Source organism: Idiotropiscis lumnitzeri, unplaced genomic scaffold (genome assembly GCF_059441095.1).
Source record: "Idiotropiscis lumnitzeri isolate Australia: NSW breed Sydney's pygmy pipehorse unplaced genomic scaffold, RoL_Ilum_1.0 HiC_scaffold_29, whole genome shotgun sequence".
NCBI lineage: Eukaryota > Metazoa > Chordata > Actinopteri > Syngnathiformes > Syngnathidae > Idiotropiscis > Idiotropiscis lumnitzeri.
The window spans coordinates 2,794,261-2,801,374 of record NW_028283567.1 but is presented as its reverse complement, the minus strand read 5'-3'; positions in this window follow the sequence as shown (position 1 = coordinate 2,801,374).

The window sequence follows — 7,114 nt, the reverse complement described above, 5'->3', positions numbered from 1 at the left end:
CCGCCATCCTGGCACCTGGTAATGCTCTCTTGAATGTGTTTGCTTTGTTCTTGCTTGGTACTTTCAATGGGCTCTGTCTGAGGTGGGATTCGAACCCACGCCTCCTGGGGAGACTGCGACCTGAACGCAACGCCTTAGACCGCTCTGCAATCCTGGCACCTGGTAATGCTCTCTTGACTGTGTTTGCTTTGTTCTTGCTTGGTACTTTCAATGGGCACTGTCTGAGGTGGGATTCGAACCCACGCCTCCTGGGGAGACTGCGACCTGAACGCAACGCCTTAGACCGCTCCGCCATCCTGGCACCTGGTAATGCTCTCTTGACTGTGTTTGCTTTGTTCTTGCTTGGTACTTTCAATGGGCACTGTCTGAGGTGGGATTCGAACCCACGCCTCCTGGGGAGACTGCGACCTGAACGCAACGCCTTAGACCGCTCCGCCATCCTGGCACCTGGTAATGCTCTCTTTACTGTGTTTCCTTTGTTCTTGCTTGGTAATTTCAATGGGCTCTGTCTGAGGTGGGATTCGAACACACGCCTCCTGGGGAGACTGCGACCTGAACGCAACGCCTTAGACCGCTCCGCCATCCTGGCACCTGGTAATGCTCTCTTGAATGTGTTTGCTTTGTTCTTGCTTGGTACATTCAATGGGCTCTGTCTGAGGTGGGATTCGAACCCACGCCTCCTTGGGAGACTGCGACCTGAACGCAACGCCTTAGACCGCTCCGCCATCCAGGCAACTGGTAATGCTCTCTTGACTGTGTTTGCTTTGTTCTTGCTTGGTAGTTTCAATGGGCACTGTCTGAGGTGGGATTTGAACCCACGCCTACTGGGGAGACTGCGACCTGAACGCAACGCCTTAGACCGCTCCACCATCCTGGCAACTGGTAATGCTCTCTTGACTGTGTTTGCTTTGTTCTTGCTTGGTACTTTCAATGGGCACTGTCTGAGGTCGGATTCGAACCCACGCCTCCTGGGGAGACTGCGACCTGAACGCAGCGCCTTAGACCGCTCTGCCATCCTGGCAACTGGTAATGCTCTCTTGACTGTGTTTGCTTTGTTCTTGCTTGGTATTTTCAATGGGCTCTGTCTGAGGCGGGATTCGAACCCACGCCTCCTGGGGAGACTGCGACCTGAACGCAACGCCTTAGACCGCTCCGCCATCCTGGCACCTGGTAATGCTCTCTTGAATGTGCTTGCTTTGTTCTTGCTTGGTACTTTAAATGGGCTCTGTCTGAGATGGGATTCGAACCCACGCCTCCTGGGGAGACTGCGACCTGAACGCAACGCCTTAGACCGCTCCGCCATCCTGGCACCTGGTAATGCTCTCTTGAATGTGTTTGCTTTGTTCTTGCTTGGTACTTTCAATGGGCTCTGTCTGAGGCGGGATTCTAAACCACGCCTCCTGGGGAGACTGCGACCTGAACGCAACGGCTTAGACCGTTCCGCCATCCTGGCAACTGGTAATGCTCTCTTGACTGTGTTTGCTTTGTTCTTGCTTGGTACTTTCAATGGGCACTGTCTGAGGTGGGATTTGAACCCACGCCTCCTGGGGAGACTGCGACCTGAACGCAACGCCTGAGACCGCTCTGCCATCCTGGCAACTGGCAATGCTCTCTTGACTGTGTTTGCTTTGTTCTTGCTTGGTACTTTCAATGGGCACTGTCTGAGGTGGGATTCGAACCCACGCCTCCTGGGGAGACTGCGACCTGAACGCAACGCCTTAGACCGCTTTGCCATCCTGGCAACTGATAATGCTCTCTTGACTGTGTTTGCTTTGTTCTTGCTTGGTAGTTTCAATGGGCACTGTCTGAGGTGGGATTCGAACCCACGCCTCCTGGGGAGACTGCGACCTGAACGCAACGCCTTAGACCGTTCCGCCATCCTGGCAACTGGTAATGCTCTCTTGACTGTGTTTGCTTTGTTCTTGCTTGGTACTTTCAATGGGCACTGTCTGAGGTGGGATTCGAACCCACGCCTCCTGGGGAGACTGCGACCTGAACGCAACGCCTTAGACCGCTTTGCCATCCTGGCAACTGATAATGCTCTCTTGACTGTGTTTGCTTTGTTCTTGCTTGGTACTTTCAATGGGCACTGTCTGAGGTGGGATTCGAACCCACGCCTCCTGGGGAGACTGCGACCTGAACGCAACGCCTTAGACCGCTTTGCCATCCTGGCAACTGATAATGCTCTCTTGACTGTGTTTGCTTTGTTCTTGCTTGGTAGTTTCAATGGGCACTGTCTGAGGTGGGATTCGAACCCACGCCTCCTGGGGAGACTGCGACCTGAACGCAACGCCTTAGACCGTTCCGCCATCCTGGCAACTGGTAATGCTCTCTTGACTGTGTTTGCTTTGTTCTTGCTTGGTACTTTCAATGGGCACTGTCTGAGGTGGGATTCGAACCCACGCCTCCTGGGGAGACTGCGACCTGAACGCAGCGCCTTAGACCGCTCCGCCATCCTGGCAACTGGTAATGCTCTCTTGACTGTGTTTGCTTTGTTCTTGCTTGGTACTTTCAATGGGCACTGTCTGAGGTGGGATTCAAACCCACGCATCCTGGGGAGACTGCGACCTGAACGCAACGCCTTAGACCGCTCCGCCATCCTGGCACCTGATAATGCTCTCTTGACTGTGTTTGCTTTGTTCTTGCTTGGTAGTTTCAATGGGCACTGTCTGAGGTGGGATTCGAACCCACGCCTCCTGGGGAGACTGCGACCTGAACGCAACGCCTTAGACCGTTCCGCCATCCTGGCAACTGGTAATGCTCTCTTGACTGTGTTTGCTTTGTTCTTGCTTGGTACTTTCAATGGGCACTGTCTGAGGTGGGATTCGAACCCACGCCTCCTGGGGAGACTGCGACCTGAACGCAGCGCCTTAGACCGCTCCGCCATCCTGGCAACTGGTAATGCTCTCTTGACTGTGTTTGCTTTGTTCTTGCTTGGTACTTTCAATGGGCACTGTCTGAGGTGGGATTCAAACCCACGCATCCTGGGGAGACTGCGACCTGAACGCAACGCCTTAGACCGCTCCGCCATCCTGGCACCTGGTAATGCTCTCTTTAATGTGCTTGCTTTGTTCTTGCTTGGTACTTTCAATGGGCTCTGTCTGAAGTGGGATTCGAACCCACGCCTCCTGGGGAGACTGCGACCTGAACGCAACGCCTTAGACCGCTCCGCCATCCTGGCACCTGGTAATGCTCTCTTGAATGTGTTTGCTTTGTACTTGCTTGTTACTTTCAATGGGCACTGTCTGAGGTGGGATTCGAACCCACGCCTCCTGGGGAGACTGCGACCTGAACGCAGCGCCTTAGACCGCTCTGCCATCCTGGCAACTGGTAATGCTCTCTTGACTGTGTTTGCTTTGTTCTTGCTTGGTACTTTCAATGGGCTCTGTCTGAGGTGGGATTCGAACCCACGCCTCCTGGGGAGACTGCGACCTGAACGCAACGCCTTAGACCGCTCCGCCATCCTGGCACCTGGTAATGCTCTCTTGAATGTGCTTGCTTTGTTCTTGCTTGGTACTTTCAATGGGCTCTGTCTGAGATGGGATTCGAACCCACGCCTCCTGGGGAGACTGCGACCTGAACGCAACGCCTTAGACCGCTCCGCCATCCTGGCACCTGGTAATGCTCTCTTGAATGTGTTTGCTTTGTTCTTGCTTGGTACTTTCAATGGGCTCTGTCTGAGGCGGGATTCTAAACCACGCCTCCTGGGGAGACTGCGACCTGAACGCAACGCCTTAGACCGCTCCGCCATCCTGGCACCTGGTAATGCTCTCTTGAATGTGTTTGCTTTGTTCTTGCTTGGTACTTTCAATGGGCTCTGTCTGAGGCGGGAGTCGAACCCACGCCTCCTGGGGAGACTGCGACCTGAACGCAGCGCCTTAGACAGCTCTGCCATCCCTGCAACTGGTAATGCTCTCTTGACTGTGTTTGCTTTGTTCTTGCTTGGTACTTTCAATGGGCTCTGTCTGAGGCGGGATTCGAACCCACGCCTCCTGGGGAGACTGCGACCTGAACGCAACGCCTTAGACCGCTCTGCCATCCTGGCACCTGGTAATGCTCTCTTGAATGTGTTTGCTTTGTTCTAGCTTGGTACTTTCAATGGGCTCTGTCTGAGGTGGGATTCGAACCCACGCCTCCTGGGGAGACTGCGACCTGAACGCAACGGCTTAGACCGTTCCGCCATCCTGGCAACTGGTAATGCTCTCTTGACTGTGTTTGCTTTGTTCTTGCTTGGTACTTTCAATGGGCACTGTCTGAGGTGGGATTTGAACCCACGCCTCCTGGGGAGACTGCGACCTGAACGCAACGCCTGAGACCGCTCTGCCATCTTATCATCTGGTAATGCTCTCTTGACTGTGTTTGCTTTGTTCTTGCTTGGTACTTTCAATGGGCTCTGTCTGAGGTGGGATTCGAACCCACGCCTCCTGGGGAGACTGTGACCTGAACGCAACGCCTTAGACCGCTCCGCCATCCTGGCACATGGTAATGCTCTCTTGAATGTGTTTGCTTTGTTCTTGCTTGGTACTTTCAATGGGCTCTGTCTGAGGTGGGATTCGAACCCACGCCTCCTGAGGAGACTACGACCTGAACGCAGCGCCTTAGACCGCTCTGCCATCCTGGCAACTTGTAATGCTCTCTTGACTGTGTTTGCTTTGTTCTTGATTGGCACTTTCAATGGGCTCTGTCTGAGGCGGGATTCGAACCCACGCCTCCTGGGGAGACTGCGACCTGAACGCAGCGCCTTAGACCGCTCTGCCATCCTGGCAACTTGTAATGCTCTCTTGACTGTGTTTGCTTTGTACTTTCAATGGGCTCTGTCTGAGGTGGGATTCGAACCCACGCCTCCTGGGGAGACTGCGACCTGAACGCAACGCCTTAGACCGCTCCGCCACCCTGGCACCTGGTAATGCTCTCTTGAATGTGTTTGCTTTGTTCTTGCTTGGTCCTTTCAATGGGCTCTGTCTGAGGTGGGATTCGAACCCACGCCTCCTGGGGAGACTGCGACCTGAACGCAACGCCTTAGACCGCTCCGCCATACTGGCACCTGGTAATGCTCTCTTGAATGTGTTTGCTTTGTTCTTGCTTGGTACTTTCAATTGGCTCTGTCTGAGGTGGGATTCGAACCCACGCCTCCTGGGGAGACTGCGACCTGAATGCAACGCCTTAGACCGCTCCGCCATCCTGGCACCTGGTAATGCTCTCTTGAATGTGTTTACTTTGTTCTTGCTTGGTACTTTCAATGGGCTCTGTCTGAGGCGGGATTCCAACCCATGCCTCCTGGGGAGACTGCGACCTGAACGCAGCGCCTTAGACCGCTCTGCCATCCTGGCAACTGGTAATGCTCTCTTGACTGTGTTTGCTTTGTTCTTGCTTGGTACTTTCAATGGGCTCTGTCTGAGGCGGGATTCGAACCCACGCCTCCTGGGGAGACTGCGACCTGAACGCAACGCCTTAGACCGCTCCGCCATCCTGGCACCTTGTAATGCTCTCTTGAATGTGTTTGCTTTGTTCTTGCTTGGTACTTTCAATGGGCTCTGTCTGAGGTGGGATTCGAACCCACGCCTCCTGGGGAGACTGCGACCTGAACGCAACGCCTTAGACCGCTCCGCCATCCTGGCACCTGGTAATGCTCTCTTGAATGTGTTTGCTTTGTTCTTGCTTGGTACTTTCAATGGGCTCTGTCTGAGGTGGGATTCGAACCCACGCCTCCTGGGGAGACTGCGACCTGAACGCAACACCTTAGACCGCTCCGCCATCCTGGCAACTGGTAATGCTCTCTTGACTGTGTTTGCTTTGTTCTTGCTTGGTACTTTCAATGGGCACTGTCTGAGGTGGGATACGAACCCACGCCTCCTGGGGAGACTGCGACCTGAACGCAACGCCTTAGACCGTTCCGCCATCCTGGCAACTGGCAATGCTCTCTTGACTGTGTTTGCTTTGTTCTTGCTTGGTACTTTCAATGGGCACTGTCTGAGGTGGGATTCGAACCCACGCCTCCTGGGGAGACTGCGACCTGAACGCAACGCCTTAGACCGCTTTGCCATCCTGGCAACTGATAATGCTCTCTTGACTGTGTTTGCTTTGTTCTTGCTTGGTAGTTTCAATGGGCACTGTCTGAGGTGGGATTCGAACCCACGCCTCCTGGGGAGAATGCGACCTGAACGCAACGCCTTAGACCGTTCCGCCATCCTGGCAACTGGTAATGCTCTCTTGACTGTGTTTGCTTTGTTCTTGCTTGGTACTTTCAATGGGCACTGTCTGAGGTGGGATTCGAACCCACGCCTCCTGGGGAGACTGCGACCTGAACGCAGCGCCTTAGACCGCTCCGCCATCCTGGCAACTGGTAATGCTCTCTTGACTGTGTTTGCTTTGTTCTTGCTTGGTACTTTCAATGGGCACTGTCTGAGGTGGGATTCAAACCCACGCATCCTGGGGAGACTGCGACCTGAACGCAACGCCTTAGACCGCTCCGCCATCCTGGCACCTGGTAATGCTCTCTTTAATGTGCTTGCTTTGTTCTTGCTTGGTACTTTCAATGGGCTCTGTCTGAAGTGGGATTCGAACCCACGCCTCCTGGGGAGACTGCGACCTGAACGCAACGCCTTAGACCGCTCCGCCATCCTGGCACCTGGTAATGCTCTCTTGAATGTGTTTGCTTTGTACTTGCTTGGTACTTTCAATGGGCACTGTCTGAGGTGGGATTCGAACCCACGCCTCCTGGGGAGACTGCGACCTGAACGCAACGCCTTAGACCGCTCCGCCATCCTTGCAACTGGTAATGCTCTCTTGACTGTGTTTGCTTTGTACTTGCTTGGTACTTTCAATGGGCACTGTCTGAGGCGGGATTCGAACCCACGCCTCCTGGGGAGACTGCGACCTGAACGCAACGCCTTAGACCGCTCTGCCATCCTGGCAACTGGTAATGCTCTCTTGACTGTGTTTGCTTTGTTCTTGCTTGGTACTTTCAATGGGCTCTGTCTGAGGTGGGATTCGAACCCACGCCTCCTGGGGAGACTGCGACCTGAACGCAACGCCTTAGACCGCTCTGCCATCCTGGCAACTGGTAATGCTCTCTTGACTGTGTTTGCTTTGTTCTTGCTTGGTACTTTCAATG